General features: G+C 39.2%; 1 pseudogene; it reads left to right on the plus strand.

Annotated features, from left to right (window-relative positions):
• Nucleotides 1–304: 304 nt before the first annotated feature.
• On the plus strand, nucleotides 305–19,459 carry LOC117920452 (annotated as a pseudogene).
• Nucleotides 19,460–19,663: the final 204 nt, after the last annotated feature.

Here is a 19,663-nt window from a genome sequence, read left to right on the forward strand (position 1 = left end):
AGATGATGTAATAGAAGAATTCCCGAAGCTCAATTTGAAACCTCTGCCCATGGAGTTAAAATATACATACCTGGAAGAAAATAACCAATGTCTTGTTGTTATATCTTCATCTCTTACCGGTCATCAGGAGATTTCTCTACTTGAAGTTCTTAAGAGGTGCAAGAAAGCAATAGGATGGCAAATATTTGACTTGAAAGGAATCAGTCCTTTGGTTTGTACACATCACATATATATGGAGGAAGAAGCTAAACCAATTCGTCAACCTCAAAGAAGATTGTATCCTCATTTACAAGAAGTGGTGTGAACTGAGGTACTGAAGCTACTTCAAGCGGGTATTATTTATCCCATATCTGACAGCCCTTGGGTGAGTCCTACTTAAGTGGTACCAAAGAAGTCAGGTATTACTGTGGTTCAGAATGAAAAAGGAGAGGAAATTGCTACACGCCTCACTTCAGGCTGGAGGGTGTGTATTGACTACAGGAAATTGAATGCTGTGACAAGGAAAGATCATTTTCCACTCCCGTTTATTGATCAGGTGCTGGAGAGAGTCTTTGGCCATCCTTTCTATTGTTTCTTGGACGGGTACCCAAGGTATTTCCAAATTGAAATTGATGTTGAAGATCAGGAGAAGACCACTTTCACATGTCCGTTTAGAATATATGCCTACAGAAGAATGCCTTTTGGTTTATGCAATGCACCTGCAACATTCCAAAGATGTATGCTTAGTATCTTCAGTGATATGGTGGAGCGAATTATGGAGGTTTTCATGGATGATATCACCATATATGGAGGTACATTTGAAGAATGCTTAGTAAATTTGGAAGCGGTTCTTAAAAGATGCATTGAAAAAGACTTGGTGCTCAACTGGGAGAAATGCCATTTTATGGTACATCAAGGAATTGTCCTTGGCCATATCATCTCCGAGAAAGGCATTGAAGTTGATAAAGCAAAGGTGGAACTTATTGCCAAATTGCCATCCCCAACCACTGTAAAAGGAGTAAGGCAATTTCTTGGCCATGCAGGGTTCTATAGGAGATTTATACAAGATTTCTCTAAGCTTTCAAGGCCTCTTTGTGAACTTTTAGCTAAGGATGCCAAGTTTGTTTGGGATGAGAGATGTCAAAAGAGTTTTGATCAATTGAAGCAATTTTTGATAACCGCTCCAATAGTAAGGGCTCTTAACTGGCAATTACCCTTTGAAGTAATGTGTGATGCCAGTGACTTTGCTATAGGAGCTGTACTTGGCCAAAGAGAAGGTGAGAAGCCCTATGTGATCTACTATGCAAGCAAAACATTGAACAAGGCTCAAAGAAACTACACAACTACAGAGAAAGAATTGTTAGCTGTGGTGTTTGCTTTAGACAAGTTTCGTGCTTATTTGGTAGGGTCTTTCATCATTGTTTTCACTGACCAATCGGCCTTGAAGTATTTATTGACAAAGCAAGATGCAAAAGCAAGGTTGATTAGATGGATTATTTTGTTACAAGAGTTTGATCTCCAAATCAGAGACAAGAAAGGGGTGGAGAATGTGGTAGCTGATCACCTTTCAAGGTTGGCTATAACACATAATTCTCATGTATTACCTATTAATGATGACTTTCCTGAGGAATCACTTATGTTGCTAGAGAAAGCTCCTTGGTATGCTCATATTGCTAACTATTTGGTTACTGGTGAAGTTCCAAGTGAGTGGAAAACGCAAGACAGGAAGCACTTCTTTGCAAAGATTCATGCTTATTATTGGGAAGAACCCTTCTGATAACCCGACTCTTGGTAGCTTGGCATGTAAGGGTATCAACAAAATTTATACCTAACGTCCTTACACTAAAGTAGCAAAGCTACTATAGCATAGTGGCTCTAGGATCGAACACTAGGAAGGGTTTTTACTTTAACTGGTGAAGTTCGGAGGATGGAGTGAACTTAATAAAAATTAGGTTAAGATGAAAACATAAAAAAATGAAGGTGTTGTAAACTAAACTAACATGAAAATAGGTTAAAAGATGGAAAAAGAAGTTTCTCAAAGCTTTGGATAGCCATGCTTAACTCACTGTGTAAAAATGGAGATTTTGGGACTTTTCACCTCGAGTTGGGGAAGCAACTAAGGTGATGCTTACTTCCCGAACCGGTATGAGTTTAACAACTAAGTTTTAGTCCTGGAAAACTTACAAAAAGGGTAGCTGAACCTCATAATGCTCTTTAATGATATAGGACATCTCCTCCACTTGCAATACAATGGTTCATAGGAGATAACTAATGAACGTCAGTGGATCTAACAATAAGAATCCACTAAGACTAAAAGGTTATCAAGTATTAGCCATTCAAAGCAAGTCAGAGGGATTAAAAGCTTTACTTTGAATGAAAACATATATGATGCTCGGCTACTTACATTTATGGCTTGGAAATCTCCATCCTGACACGGGAGCTTCACAAGGCATCCATTACTTCAAGAAACTAAAAGGTTTTAGCCTCTCATCATTGGGGATTTCATCCTCCAAGGGTGTTTGGCTACTAAGAAAATGAGAAAGAAAGGAGAAAAAGAAGCGTATGAACAAAAGTGCTCTTATAATTTCTAAGGTTACAGGTTACAAGATTTTTTCATCTGAGGCTCTTCACCTCTATTTAAAGACAATAACAAGCTAAATTAAAAGAGCTATTACAAAAGCAACCTTTTCATTGGTTGATTACAAGGTTACAAAAGGAATTTACATGAGAAAATATCAAGCTAAAAATATATGGGAGGTCGGTGGTGCGTGCGTGGAGAAACAGAGGAAATTTGGCATTTTCGCAATGTGCCTAAATCCTCCTTGCGAAATTTCGCACGTTGCGAATGGCAAAATTTCCCACCATGAGGAAAATCCCCTTGCGAAATTTCGCAGGAGAAATTCACCTTGCGAAATTTCGCAAGGTTTGATGCATTGTCTTCCGAAGCCATATCTTCCTCTTTCAACTCCAAATTGTACACGGTTTGAAGCGTGGATTCTTGACTTCTGAGCTTTGAAACGGTATATAGCATGTAGAAATTGACTTCGGGAAGTGCCCCAAAAGTGCGAAGGAAGAATGCAGCTGCTGTCCTCTGTTTTCCTCTTCTCCATTGTTCTTTCCTTGCATACTTTGAACGACTTTGGCAAAGGGCTATGGAGCTCCAAAGCTTGGTTCTTTATGAATTGAGCTTCCAAAATCCTTGCTTTAACTTGTCCAAGTAGCTCCTCCATCATTTGGCATGCTTGAATTGATTCATAAGTTGATAAAAACATGTAAACTTGCCACAAAATGGTTAAAACCAATTACTAAGGACCTTAATGAATTAATTGGGTTAAATGAATATGATTACTACACAAAGGTGCTTAAAACCATTATAATTAGGTCTAAAAAATAGCACTTTTTGGTAGTAATCACCTTCCTTTCAAGTATTGTGCAGATCAGATCATAAGAAGTGTGTCCTGAAGAAGAGCACAAGGGATCCTTAGCCACTGCCATGAGAATGCATGTGAGGCCACTTTGCCTCTCAAAAACAGCCATGAAGGTCTTGCAATTAGGGTTTACTTGGCCATCGCTTTTCAAAGATTCCCACATCATGTGTAGGAGTTGTATAGATGCCAAAGACTCGGGAAGCTTACAAAAAGAAACCAAATGCCCATGAACCCCATCCTTATAGTCGATCTTTTGATGTTTGGGGTATTGACTTCATGAGACCTTTCCCATTGTCTTTTGGTAACTCTTATATATTGTGGGGGTGGACTATGTTTCCAAATGGGTGGAGGTAATCCCTGTAAACATAATGATCATAGGGTGGTTCTCAAATTTCTTAAGGAGAACATCTTCTCGAGATTTGGGGTGCCAAGGCCATAATCAGTGATGGAGGTACTCATTTTTGCAACAAACCTTTTGAAACCCTATTAGCTAAGTATGGAGTGAAGCATAAGGTAGCTACACCTTATCATCCTCAAACTTCCGGCAAGTGGAGCTAGCAAACAGGGAAATAAAAACATACTGATGAAAGTGGTGATTACAAGCAGAAAAGATTGGTCTATTAAGCTACATGATTCATTATGGGCATATAGAACAGCTTATAAGACTATTCTTGGTATGTCTCCCTATTATGTCGTTTATGGAAAAGCCTGCCACCTCCCTGTGGAAATTGAATGTAAGGCTTGGTGGGCAATCAAGAGGTTGAACACGGACTTGATCAGAGCTGGGGCAAAGAGGTGCTTAGACCTTAATGAGATGGAGGAATTAAGAAATGATGCTTACATCAATTCCAAAGTTGCAAAATAGAGGATGAAGAAGTGGCATGATCAACTAATCTCCGACAAAGAATTGCGGAAAGGACAGAGAGTCCTACTCTATGACTCAAGGCTCCATATCTTTCCAGGGAAGCTCAAGTCAAGGTGGATAGGTCCTTTCATTATTCACCAAGTACATCTCAATGGAGTGGTGGAATTACTAAATTCCAATGGCATAGACACCTTTAGAGTTAATGGTCATCGCCTCAAGCCATTCATTGAGCCGTTCAAACCAGAAAAGGAGGAAATCAACCTCCTTGAGCCACAAAAAGCCTGATCAGAGAAGGGTTAGATGGACTTGGTTTCATCAAAGTCCATAATTTTGTTAAATATGTTAATTTTTGAGTTTTGTAAATTAATTTATTGTAATTTTAGGTCTTGAAATTATGTAAATTGTAACTAACTTAATCTTTTTGAATGATTAAAAGCAGAAGCATATTCTTGCCACTCAGGCCAGCACACTGCCATCCTGAGGCAGATTCAGCATCATCTTGGCAGTACATCAGCTCCTGAGCATACCATTCCCACCTCATCCGGAGCCTTCTACAGGAGAGGCAGCTGAGCCATCATTTCCACAGCCTCACTCCACGTCACTCAGGAGGTACCACTTCCTCCTCCATATTTTTCAATCGCTTTTGTCACATTGAGGACAATGTTCAGCTTGGTTGGGGGGAGAGTTGAGGAAGTAAGTATAGTTATTAATGCTAAGTTATTTTGGTAATTTAGTTGCTTTTTGCTTAATTTTAAAATTTTTTAAGTTTTATTCTACTCTCCATGGTTATTAAGGAAAAATTTTCAAAATGAGAAAGGAGAAATTGAATTTTGTCTTTTTACTTGACTTAGAGTTTGTATTATGCTTACTAAAGTTGATGAATTGTTGAAGTTTCTATTGAATTTAACCTTAGTCCTTCCACTTTAAGCTATTCACACACTGTCACACTAGGTTTCCGATTATAGATGAAAAACTATTCCCTCTTGACTTAGGAAAATTTTAGACTTGTACCTTTGACCTCATTTAATAGTGTTGGACACCTTATAAAAGGCCAATGAGTCTTTGAAAAAAAGAAAGAAAGAAAAATGTTTGCTTGCCTTGAAACCCGATAAGGTCTGAGGGTATATGTGAAAATCTTTAAAACCTGGTGCCCTAAACTTCATTGTTGGGAGTCATCGACCTCAATGCTCGTTACAAGGGGATAGGTGGAGTTTAACATTGATTCATGCCCAATTGAGTATTTTAATAAAAAATATTTATAAATCCTATGACCTTATACTGGCGTAGCAAAGCTACTATAGTATAGCAGCTCTAGGGTCAACTCAGGATGGTTTCACTCTACCAGTGATAGACTATAGATTAGAAATTGAGTCTGATGATTCCTTTGTCATAAACTTAAAGTTTAAAAGAAAATAAAATTTGTTTTGAAAGTGATGTTTGGAACTAAACTAATATAGAACTAGTAGAAATGAAAGAAAGAAAGTTCCTGGAGCTACAGGTTGCTAGGATCAAGTTCAGAATGCAAAGTGGGAAATTCCGGATTTTCTTTTCGCATTGGGGACAACAACATAAAGGATGGTTGTTCCCAAATTGTATAGGTTTAACAATGAAGATTTAATCCATAAAAAGTTAATAGAAGTGGTAGTCAAGTTCCATTAATGCTTTAGACTCTATGGGTCTTCACTTGAGCACTTTCTAATGGCTCGTACATGATAACTAATGGTCTGATATGGATCTAGTAATAAGTATCCACAGAGACCTAAAGCTTACCATGTATTGGGCATTCAAAGTGATTCAAAGGGATTTAAAGCAAAACTTAGATTTAAAAGCCATTTATGAACTCCAACTACCTATATTTAATGCACGAGAGTTTTCCACCTTTGCATCTGGACTTTTCACCTAGCTTCCCTTACTCCAAGAAACTAAAGGTTTAGCCTCTCATCCTCTGGTAAAACATCCTCAGAGGTTGTTTGGCTTCCAAGAAAATGAAAATAGTAGAGAGAAAAAGAAAGCAAAAAAAGATCTCTGTATTTCACTAAGTGTAAAATATACATAAGTTGGTCTCCTGGAGAAAGCTCCCCGAGAGTCACTTTTTAGTGTTTACAAGAGAGTTATATAGAAGGTAATTTACCCTTCCTTGGATACTTCCTAGCTAAGGAATTACATGAGTGGCTGAATACAAGGAGAAAATGGAAATTTAGACACAAAAATATCATAAGAAAAAGAGTCGGCACAAATATCCCAGTTTCGCATGTTGAAGTTTCAATTTCGCAAGGTGCGAAATTGTCCCTCAACTTGATGCAGTTGTCTTCCGAAGGCCATATCTTCCTCATTTCAGCTCCAAATCATACACGGTTTAAAGCATTGAATTTTTGACTTCTTGAGCTTTGAAATGGTATATAGAATGTATAAAATGGACTTCAGGAAGTGCTCCAAAAGTGCGAAGGACTGACTGCTGTCCTCTATTTTCTTCACTCTGTTTTCCTCTCTCCATTGATTTTTCCTTGCATACTTTGAACGACTAAGGAAAAGGACTATGAGGCTCCAAAGCTTGGTTTCTTCATGAATTTGATCTTCCAAAAGCTTTGCCATGAACTATATACAGCTCTCCCTCATTCTTAAATTGCTTTGGTCAGCAAAATGCTATCAAAAACACCAATTGAGTTAAAAGGTAATAATTACTACTCAAAGGTGTTTAAAAGAGCTAATTACAAACCACAAAATAACACGTTTTGAGTAGTAATCAAACATACTATAGGTGCTTGGGTATTAAAATTTATTCTCAAAAGTCCGGGGTAAAATCCGAGGAGTTAGTGGTTGAAAGATCCTTAAAGCTTGATGACCTAAACCTTAATTGGTTGGGAGTCATCGATGGACCCCCGTTACATGGACAAGTTAGAAAAGATACCTTTAAGTCTTGTACTCCTACAATGAAAAAAATTGTGAAACAAGAGGTGTGTTCTTAGCCTATTGGAGGTTGATCAATTTGCTAAGCTTTGAAAAAGAACTAGGTTGGGGGGAGAGATTAGTTCAACATACTATATTCGGAAACTAATAAATAACACTTAGATTTTTGTGGAAGAGTAAGGTTTAGCCTTTTGGGAGTGGAAACTCTTTTAAAGCTTAAATTTGCATAATGCCTTCTCTTTAAGAATTGTGATTAGACAAGTTATTTGATAACTCTTGTTGAAGTTTGAGTTTTATTTCTTTAATGTTCCATGTGAGAGTTAGATCATCATGCCACTTGAAAATTGTTTTTTGATCAGCATGATGTTGTAAATTATAGTATTGTTTATTTTTATTTTTCTCTCCTTCATTGCTAAGGGACTAGCAATATGTCGGTTGGGGGGAGTGATTACTACTCAAAAAGTGCTATTTGATAGCTTGTAATTAACTCTTTTAAACACTTTTGAGTAGTAGTTATCACATTTTAACCCAATTAACATATTAAGGACCCTTGCAATCAATTCTAATCAAATTGTGTTAAGTTTTGGTGTTTTGATAGCTTTTTGGTCACCAAAGAAACCCGAGATTGAGGAGAGTTCTTTGGAATCCATGGCAAAAGATGTCCGGACAGGTCGTCCGGACACACGATTGGAGAGTGACGGAACGTGGGCTGTAGCAAGGTTTGCTCACTTTAGTAAATGTTTTCCATCCGGACAACATATCCGGATAGGATATGCTATCATCCAGAGTGTGATGTTCGCGAGTGACCGGATAGCATGGCGGCGCATGTCCCCTGAGGAAATCCGGATGGAGTTTCTCCGGATAGCATTGCGGCGCGCAGGCATAGCTCATTCCACCCGGGTAGGAATTCTGTCCGGCCGATGTTCCATCTACTCCGGATAATTCACATCTGGCGCCTGACTCCGGATGGGAGAGGAGGCGTTTCAACTTCCCCGGTCAGACATGTCTAGATTCTTTGATAGCACTCACCCAGAGAGAATCTGCGGCCGACATTTCAGATTACCCGGAATTTCGCACAGTGCCGCGGTGTTCTCCTAAAGCTTCCTGATAATTCCGACCTACATTTTGAGATATTTTGCTTTAGATATTTGATGTCTAAATCCCCAAACTCTCCTTGTAATCCTATCATAGGATTCCTTAGTTTGTAAGTAAGAACAAAGGGTGAATAACCTCTTATATATAGTTGTATTTTCTTTAAAGGCATCTTTGGAAAGCTTGTTCTAAAAACGCATCCTTTGTATAACTTTGTAAGAAATATATTTCACAGAGCACTTGCTCTGTTTTTCATATATATTTTTGTTTTCTCATTCTTTTTCTCACTAGCCAAACAAGCTCTGAGGAAGTTTCCTTGGAGAATGAGTGGCTAGACTTTTAGTTCCTTGGAGCTAAGGTTGCCGGGAAAGGTTCCAAGTGCAAGAATTAATAGCTTTGTGGTTTCAGCCATTAATGAAGAGAAAGTGATCCTTTAATGATTTCTATGTTTTTAGTTAACTTAAAACACCTTCAATTCACTTGAGCCAACACTTGGTAAGGCATGTGATCTCCGTCCATGGAGATGCACTTGTTTACCTCTTGCGAGCTTTTGGGAAGTGACTTGGAGGTAGGATTTTCTAGAATTGCCAACACTTGGTAAGCTTTTGGACTCCAAGGAGACATCCATTAGTTATCTCTTGCGAGCTTGAGAAGGGAAATCCAAGGTTAAAGATCACCTTGAATGGCAAATTCTAGGTGAGAGGCACGAGCCATTGCAAGTTGCATCAGTGTGAGGGAATTAGAGCTGAAATCCATTTAAAGGTTACATCTGTACAACACCGGTTAGAGAATTGACTATATGTTAATTCTCTAATGCGAGGAAATGAACCAAATGACTGGAGCTCTGTTTTTGCATAAGGAACCTCCCCTGTGAACCCAAACCTCCAAGGAATGTTTTTCTTCATAAATAATTTCTATTACTTTCCTTTTTGTTAGCTTGAAACAAAACCTCATTTTACCAAAGTTTATGTTTTATTTTTTAAGCTAACCTTGAAATAAAAAAGCACCAATTTACCTTTGAATTAGTATCGGTTGTGAGTTGAAAACCCTTCCTAGAGAACGATCCTAGAGCCACTATGCTATATTAGCTAAGCTATCCTAATGCATGGTGATATAGGTTATAAATTTTGTTGATTACTCTCTCAATCAAAGAGCACCAGATGGACATGAATCAACTGAGACACCAATTGGGAGCGAATCAATAAGTATGTTTGAAAGGTTGGTTTTAAGCGAAACAAAAAATAAAGTAACTGAAATTACTTACAAAGAAAAGTGCTTCTTGGAGTTTTAGATCACTAGGCTCAGGTTCCTTATACAAAAAGGGAGATTCCGGTCATTGAATCTTTTCCTCGCATTGGGGATTTAACATATAGTTATTTCCCGAACCAGTGTAGTACAAATGCTTCCCCTTAATGGTTTCAAACACTAAATCCCTATCACTAAATCATCTTGCAATGGTTCATACCTCTCACTTAGTATTGGCCATTCAGGGTGATCTTTAACCTTGGATTACTTGTCAAAAGCTGGCAAGAGATAACTAATGGATGTCTCCTGGGATTCCAAAAGCTTACCAAGTGTTGGTTATTCTAGATAATCCTACCTTTAAACCACCTCCTAGAGGCTCGCAAGAGGTAAACTAGTGGATCTTTATGGACGGAGTCTACTTGCCTTACCAAGTGTTGGCCCATGTGATTTTAAGGGATTCTAAGTTAACTAAAAAGATAAAAACCATTAACGGGTCACACTTTCTCTTCATTAAAAACTGAAATAACGAAACTTCCACTTTTGCATTCGGAACCTTACCTAGCTTCTTTCACTCCAAGAAACAAAAAGCCTAGCCACTCATCCTCTAGGAAAACATCCTTGGAGTTTGATTTGCTAGAAATAAAAATAAAAGAGAAGACAAAATGAGTAGGTAAGGCAGAACAGAGCTTTGTGTATTACTTTCTTCAAAAACTATACAAAAGTTTGTCTCTTTGAAAAACTCCTGAGAGATCTCCCTTTAAAAGAAAATTACAATAGATATTATAAAGAGAGTTTATTCACCGCTCCTACTAACTTCCCAACCAAGAAAACTTGTCATTGGTGGGTTACAATGAGAAAATAGGAATTTACACACAAATATTTGAAGATAAATATCAAACGGAGTCGGTGCGTAAATATAACAGATTATAGGTGGATTTCACAAGTTGAAATTGTCCATTTTGCAAGTTGCGAAATGGTCCTACAACTTATCAGCTTTCTGTCCTACAGCGATTCCTTTCCTCTTCCTATTTCGCAAGTTGCGAAAATTTCGCAAGTTGAATTCCACAACTTGCAAAATTGCTGGATGGTTGATTTCTTCTGTGATTTTCCTCCTTGCATCCTTGTTTGGCTTTGGCAAAGGGTTATAAAGTTCAAAAGCTTAGTTTCTTCATGAATTTGAGCTTCAACTTGCTTTGCCATGAACTATACAAAGATCTCCCTCATTCTTGGATTGCTTTGGTGATAAAAAAAGCTATCAAAAACACCAAAACTTAACACAATTTGATTAGAAATGATTGCAAGGGTCCTTAACATGCCAATTGAGTTAAAAGGTAATAACTACTACTCAAAAGTGTTTAAAAGAGTTAATTACAAGCTATAAAATAATATTTTTTCAGTAGTAACCAACCTATGTATAGCATCTAGAGCCCTCAACTCATGACTTAGAGTATTTCACATAGCCTTAGGTTATGCATAACATCTAAATCTCTAAGCTCATAACTAGGAGTCTTGCATGTTAACTGTTGGCAGATTGGAGGGTTGGCCGTGTCCATCAACTCCTCTTGTGTTTGCCATGGGCGCTTGGGTGAATGCACTATAAGGCTAGGGTATGTGCATTTCCTAATAGCGATTGCTTTTAGGAGAGTTGGTAGCGCCTCAGGTCCTACAAGTGGTATCAGAGCCGAGGTCACAGGTTCGAACCCCAGGGGTGTCGCTGGGAGGGAGATTGTTGGCAGATCGGAGGGTTGGCCGTGTCCATCAACTCCTCTTGTGTTTGCCATGGGCGCTTGGGTGAATGCACTATAAGGCTAAGGTATGCGCATTTCCTAACAGCGACTACTTTTAGGAGAATCGGTAGCATCAGAGGTCCTACATTAACCATAACCTCGAGCTTTACATAAAATATAGAGGCCTGATCCCTAGACCTAAAATCATTTATGTCATCCACAACCCTTGTTTGTTAGTAGCATCTAGAGCCTTGATCTCATGACTCGGAGTCGTTCATGTAACTGCTCAGAGCAGTTCATAACATCTAGAGGCTTGAGCTCATGACACAGAATCATTCATATCATCCACAACCTAGAACAATTCATAGCATCTAAAGCCCTAAGCTAAGCACCTAGAGTCTTTCATGTCAACCACCACCTTGAGCTGTTCATAGAATCTAAAGCCCTAAACTCATAGCCCAAAATGATTCATGTCATCCATAACCTTGAGTTTTTCATAGCATCTAGCACATTGAGCTCACGACCTAGAGTCGTTCATGTCAACCACAACCCTGATCTATTCATAGCATCTAGAGCCTTGACATCAAAACCTAGAGTCAGTCATATCCTCCATAGCCCTGAGTAGTTCATAGCATCTAGAGGCTTGAGCTCATGACGCAGAATCGTTCATATCATCCACAACCCTAAGCGGATCATAACATCAAGAGGTCTAAGCTCACATGATCCTGAGTCGCACATATAATCAACAACTCTAAGTTGTTCATAGCATCTAGAGTCCTAAGATCATGACCCAGAGTAAAGCATGTCATCTACAACTTTGAGTTGTTCATAGCATCTAGAGCCTTAAACTCACGACCTAGAATCGTTCATGTCATCCACAACCCTGAGTTGTTTATAGTATCAGGAGCCCTAAGCTCACAACCTAGACTTGTATATACCATGTAGAGCCCTAAGCTCACGACCCAAAGTCTTTCATGTCATCGACAACCTTAAGTTGTACATACCATCTAGAGCCTTGAACTCACGACTCAGAGTCTTTCATGTCAACCATAACCTTGAGTTGTTCATATAATCTAGAGGCTTGAGCTTATGACCTAGAGTCATTCATGTCATCCATAACCCTGAGTTGTTAATGGCATCTAGAACCTTATGCTCATGACCTAGAGTCATTCACAACAATTACAACCATGAGTTGTTCATTGTATCTAGAGTCAAGAGCTCACGACCCAAAGTCATTCATGTTAATCATAACGCTGAGCTATTCATAGCATCTAGAGCCTTGAGCTCACGACCTAGAGTCGTTCATATCAACCACAACCCTGAGATGTTCATAACATCTAAAGCCTTGAACTCATGACCTAAAGTCTTTCATGTCATCAACAACCTTAAGTTATACATAGCATTTAGAGCCTTGAGCTCATGACATAGAGTATTTCTTATCAACCACAACCTTGCGTTGTTCATAGAATCTAGAGGCATGTGCTAATGAACCAGAGTTATTCATCTTATCCAGAGCCTTAAGTTTTTAATAGCATCTACAACCTTGAGCTCATAACCTAGAGTCGTTAATGTCATGCACTACTCTTAGCAATTCATATCATCTAGAGGCTTTAACTCATGATGCATAATCATTCATATCATCCACAACCATGAGAAGTTCATAGTGTTTAGAGGTTTGAGCTCATGGGATCTTACGTCGTTCATAACATCCACAACTCTAAGCTTTTTATAGCATCTAGAGCTTTGGTCTCATGACTTAAATTAGATCATGTCATCCATAGCCTAGAGTTGTTCATAGCATCTAAAGCCTTAATCTCATGATCCAAAGTCGTTCATGTCAACCACAGCCTTGAGCCGTTCATAGTATCTAGAGCCCTAAGCTCTCAACCTAGAGTCTTTCATGTCATTGACAACCCTAACTTGTGTATAGCATCTAGAGCCCTCAGTTCATGACCCAAAGTCTTTCTTGTCATCGATAACCTTAAGTTGTGCATAACTTCTAAAGCCTTAAGTTCACGACTAGGACTCTTTGATGTCAACCATAGGCTTGAGGTGTTCACAGAATCTAGAGGCCTAAGGCCATGACCTAAAGTCATTCATGCTATCCACAACCCTAACTTGTTAGTAGCATCTAGAGTCTTCAACTCACTACCTAAAGTCGTTCATGTTAATTACCGTCCTGAGATGTTCATAGCATCTAGAGGCTTGAGCTCACAGCCCAGAGTCATTCTTCATAGCATCTACTAGCTTGAGCTCATGACATAGAATTGTTCAAATCATCCACAGCCTAGAGCAATTCATAGCATCTACAGGCCTAAGCTCACGAGATCCCAAGTCGTTTATATCATTCACAACCCTGAGTTGTTCATACCTTCTAGAGCCTAAGCTCAGGACCCAAATTCTTTCATGTCAACCACTACCTTGAGCTATTCATAATATCTAAAGCTCTGAGCTTATAACCTAGAGTTGGTCATGTCATCCATGGCCTTGAGTTGTTGAGAACATCTAGTGCCTTGAGCTGATTACTACTCAAAAAATGCTATTTGATAACTTGTAATTAATCCTTTTAAACACTTTTGAGTAGTAGTTAGTGCCTTTTAACCCAATTAGCATGTTAAGGCCCCTTTCAATCAATTCTAATCAAATTGTGTAAGTTTTGGTGTTTTTGTTAGTATTTTGATCACCAAAGCATTATGAGATTGAGGAGAGTTGTTTGGAATCCTTGGCAAGCAATGGAAAGCTTAGAGGCATGAATAATCAAAGCTTTGAAGCACTTTTGCCATAGCAAAGTGGAAATGCAAGGAGGGGAAGCAAAGGGAATCCAGCCATGAAGCATTCTTGATGACAGTCACTGCAGCCACTTTTGGAGCACTTCCCGAAGTCCAATTTATGCATACAATATGTCATTTGAAAGCTTAGGATGTCAACAATCCAATGCTTTAAACCGTGTGCAATTTAGAGCTAAAAAGAGAAAGGTACAGCCTTTAGAAGCTGACTGCTCCAAGCTGAAGGAAGGATTCAGAAAAGTGCTGCGGAATCAGCCTTTTGTTGCGAAGTGATTTCGCAACACTTTTGTACAGTGCTATGGATTCCCCCTGAAGCTTCACGCCGCGATGGAAGCCAAACACCACAAGATGGAAGTCAACTTCGCAGAGGTGTTGGATCAGCCTTTTGCTGCAAAGAAATTTCGCAGCCCTTCTTATGCACCTGCGAAATTTCGCAGACCTCATTTTTCTCCTGCGAAATGGTGCTTAGTGCTTCCCGATATTTGTAACCGACACTTTGAGATATTTTTCATTAGATTTTTGTTGCCTAAATGCCCAAATTCTCCTTGTAAGCCACCAATTATAGGATTCCTTAGCTTTTAAGTTAGGAATTTGGCTAAAATATCCAAGTAATAGCCATCAATGTAATTTTGGTATAAATATAGCCCGAGGAGTTTGTTCTGAGGGTGTTGAACCTTTTGTAAGTTTGAAAGAAAGTAATATACAGAGCTTGAGCTCTTTTCTACCTTACCTTCTCACTTTGATTGTGTTTATTTATTTATTTATTAAGTTATGCACTCTCTGAGGAGTTTTCCCTAGAGAATGAGTAACTAAACCTTTTAGTTCCTTGGAGTTAAGGTTGCCGGGAAAGGTCCCAAGTGCAAGAATCAGAAGCTTTGTGGTTTCAGCTATGAATGAATAGAAAGTGTGTCCCATGAATGGTTTCTACGTTTTTAGTTAACTTAAAATGCCTTGGAGTCACCTAGGCCAACACTTGGTAAGGCAAGTGATCTTTAACCATGGAGATGCACTAGTTTACCCCTTGCGAGCCTCTGGTAGGTGACTTAAAGGTAGGATTTTCTAGAATTGCCAACACTTGGTAAGCTTTTGGACTCTAAGGAGACATCCATTAGTTATCTCTTGCGAGCTTGTGAAAGGAAGTCCAAGGTTAAAGATCTCCTTGAATGGTAAAGGCTAGTGAGAGGCTCAAACCATTGCAAGTTGCATCAGTGAGAGAATTAAAGCTGAATTCCAATTGAGGGATGCATTTGTGCAGCACCTGTTAGAGAATTGACTTTATGTTAATTCTCTAATGTGAGGAATTGAACCAACTAACCGGAGCTATGCTATTGCATGAGGAACCTCCCCTGTATACCTGAATCTCCAAGGAATGCTTTTCTTCTTAAGTAATTTTCATCACTTGCTGTGTTGTTAATCTAAGTCCAAACCTTTTTCAACCAAAGTTTGTGTTTTATTTCTTAAGCTAACCTTGAAATGAAACAACACCAATTCACTTTGAATTGGTATCATTTTTAGTTTGAGTACCCTTCCCAGTGAACGATCCTAGAGCCACTATGCTATAGTAGCTTTTTCTTTGCTACCCTAGTTCATGGTGTTGTAGGTTATAAATTTTGTTGATTACTCCCGCCATCAAGGAGCACCAGCTGGACACGAATCAGCTGAGACACCAATTAGGCATGAATCAAATGGCACCGTTGCCGGGGAAGGTGTCAAGTTATAGTGATACTATTTCATTGTACTTGTGATTTTCATCACAAGTGAGGTAACGTTTCTTTAACCTTACTAACTTTCATTTTTTAGTTTTACTGATTCATAATCTAAATTTAGCTTTTAAATTCAGCTTAGTTTTATTTTGTATTTGTAGCCCTGTTTTCTTTTGTTGTCTTGTATTTTCATCTTAGTTTCAGATAGATACTAGTTTTGTATGCCAAAGTGGATACGAGGTAGTGGAGGAAGGCTTGTTAGAAGTGATACCCCTCATACTAAGGAATTCGAATTGAGCTTGAATATCATGGAAACTACTCCTGAAGATCAGCATAGTCACCAAGATCGTCAAGACAATCTCAATGAATTCAGATCAATGAGGGACCGTATGCATCCACCTCGTATGAGTGCACCGTCATGTATAATACCTCCTACAGAGCAGCTAGTGATCAGACCATATATTGTTTCACTTCTACCAGCTTTCCGTGGGATGGAAAGTGAGAATCCTTATGCACATATTAAGGAATTTGAAGATGTTTGTAATACATTCCAAGAGGGAGGAGCTTCAATTGATTTAATGAGGCTTAAGTTATTTCCTTTTACTTTAAAGGATAAAGCCAAAATTTGGCTTAATTCTTTAAGGCCGAGGAGTATCCGTACTTGGACTGACTTACAAGCTGAATTCCTTAAGAAGTTCTTTTCCACTCATAGAACAAATGGCTTGAAAAGACAAATTTCAAATTTCTCAGCTAAAGAGAATGAGAAATTCTATGAGTGTTGGGAAAGATATATGGAAGCTATTAATGCATGTCCTCACCATGGCTTTGATACTTGGCTATTGGTGAGTTATTTTTATGATGGGATGTCATCCCCAATGAAGCAACTCCTAGAGACAATGTGTGGAGGAGATTTCATGAGCAAAAATCCGGAGGAAGCTATGGATTTCTTGAATTATGTAGCTGAAGTTTCAAGGGGATGAGATGAACCAACCAAAGGAGAAGTGGGGAGGATGAAATTTTCAATGCTAAGGCTGGGATGTACACCTTGAAAGAGGAAGATGATACAAACGCAAAGTTTGCAGCTATGACAAGAAGATTGGAGGATCTGGAACTGAAAAAGGTACATGAAGTGCAAGCTGTTGCTGAATCACCAGTACAAGTGAAGCTATGTCCTAATTGTCAATCATATGAACACTTGGTGGAGGAATGCCCTACAATTGCAGTTGAAAGAGAAATGTTTGGAGAGCAAGCAAATGTTGTTGGACAATTCAAGCCCAATAACAATGCACCCTATGGAAACACTTACAACTCAAGTTGGAGGAATCATCCAAATTTCTCATGGAAGCCTAGAGCACCTCAATACCAACAGCCAGATCAACCATCTCAACAATCTTCAAGTCTTGAACAAGCCATTTTGAATCTCAACAAGGTAGTGGGAGATTTTGTTGGAGAACATAAAGCCATCAATACCCAACTTAATCAAAGAATTAACAGAGTAGAGAATACTCTGAACAAAAGGATGGATAATCTCCAATACTCAATATCAAGGCTTACAAATTTGAATACAGTGCAAGAAAAGGGAAGATTTCCTTCTCAACCCAACCAAAATCCCAAGGGTGTCCATGAACTGGAAAGCCATGAGGGAGAATCATCACAGATGAAAGATGTCAAAGCCTTGATCACTCTGAGGAGTGGTAAGAAAATTGAATAGCCACCACCTAGGCCACCTGTTGAAGAGACAGAGACAATGAAGGAGGAGGAGGAAGACAAAAAGGGAGAGAGCAATGAAAAGAAAGAGGAAAATGAGTCAACAATGAATCTAAATCCAGAGAAGGAACTTCTGAAGGAAGAAATGCTGAAAAAATCAACTTCTCCACCTTTTCCTCAAGCATTGCATGGGAAGAAGGGGGTTAGAAATGCAGCTAAAATTATTGAAGTATTGAGACAAGTTAAAGTCAATATCCCACTATTGGATATGATTAAGCAAGTTCCAACCTATGCAAAATTCCTAAAGGACTTGTGTACTATCAAAAGAGGGTTGACTGTAACTAAGAAAGCCTTCTTGACTAAGCAAGTAAGTGCAATCTTACAGTGTAAGTCTCCTTTGAAGTATAAAGATCCGGGAAGTCCTACCATTTCAGTCATCATTGGAGGAAAGGTAGTGGAGAAAGCTTTATTAGACTTGGGAGCTAGTGTGAATTTGCTTCCATATACTGTCTATAAGCAATTGGGACTTGGTGAGTTGAAGCCAACAACAATCACTCTATCTCTAGCAGATAGGTCAGTAAAAATTCCCAGGGGAGTAATTGAGGATGTCTTGGTTCAAGTTGATAACTTCTACAATCCAGTGGATTTTATTGTTCTTGATACGGATCCTACTGTAAAGGAAGCTAATTTAGTTCCTATCATCCTGGGAAGGCCATTCCTTGCTACCTCAAATGCAATCATCAATTGTAGGAATGGGCTCATGCAACTCACTTTTGGCAATATGACACTTGATCTCAACATTTTTTATATGTCTAAAAAGCAAATCACTCCGGAAGAAGAAGAGGGTCCAGAGGAAGTGTGTATTATTGACACTCTAGTAGAGGAGCACTGCAATCAGAATATGCAAGATAAGCTGAATGAAAGTTTTGCGGATTGTGAGGAAAGTTTGTCTGAACCTCCTAATGAGCTTGTTACTTTACAAAGTTGGAGGAGGATAGAAGAGATTCTACCTTTGTTCAATGAAGAAGAGGGAGCAGATGCTGAAAAAGAGGTCCCAAAACTTAATTTGAAGCCTCTACCTACAGAGCTGAAATATACATATCTTGAAGACAATAATAAATGTCCTGTTGTAATATCTTCATCTTTGACCAGTCATCAAGAGAAGTGTTTACTGGAAGTTCTCAAGAGGTGTAAGAAAGCTATAGGATGGCAAATATCTGATTTGAAAGGCATTAGTCCTTTAGTCTGCACACATCATATATATATGGAGGAGGAAGCTAAGCCAATTTGTCAATTTCAAAGAAGATTGAATCCTCATCTACAAGAGGTTGTGCGAGCTGAAGTGCTGAAGCTACTTCAAGCGGGCATTATCTACCCTATATCTGATAGCTCTTGGGGCCGGCCCCTGCAAAAGCGAGCTAGAGTGGAAAGCTCGGAACCCATCGACTTGACAGGGCAATCTCCTGTTCAATCCCCTATTCCATCTCCAGAGCCCACTCCTGTGCCATCTCCAGCACCGCCGGCGAAGCCTCAAGCAAGCCAGCCGCCGCCTCCTGAGCCACAAATTCCATCTGAGCCAGCTCTAGAAGCGATAATCAGGCGTCCAATGCTCACTCAGCCTCCAATTGAAGGCAATTTGGACTGCCGAGCTAGGCCATTCCATTCTGAGCTGTGTTTTGACACAGCTGCCTTTCAGTTGCGCCCAAAGCTTGAAGGATCATTTCAATTGCTGCAAAGATATCGAATGGAGCAGCTTCTGACCCCGCGAGACTTCTTTTACCCCAGAATAGCAATGGATTTCTATCAATCCATGACTACCCGACAGGTCAGGGATCCTACCTTAATTAATTTCACTATTGATGGTAGACATGGCATCTTGGGAGCTCGTCACATAGCTGAGGCCTTGCATATCCCATATGAGCCCAGCCATTTTGATGACTTCAGAGCTTGGCCAATCCATCTCAGCTGGAGATGGTGCATATTCTGTCTGGAGGAGTCTCCAGAAATCCATATCTGTTGAGGGGGGAACTCCCTCCAAGGATGTTCCTCATTGATGCCCTTTTGAGGAATAATATTTATCCCCTCCAGCATTGGACCCAGAGAAGAGGAATTCTGTTGGAGGCTTTGTTCAGAATGTGTGAGGGGTACTTTTTTGGCCCTCATCACTTGATCATGGCAGCCCTTCTCTATTTTGAAAAGAAGGTGCATAGGAAAAAGTTGCCCA

This window comes from Vitis riparia, chromosome 1 (genome assembly GCF_004353265.1).
Source record: "Vitis riparia cultivar Riparia Gloire de Montpellier isolate 1030 chromosome 1, EGFV_Vit.rip_1.0, whole genome shotgun sequence".
NCBI lineage: Eukaryota > Viridiplantae > Streptophyta > Magnoliopsida > Vitales > Vitaceae > Vitis > Vitis riparia.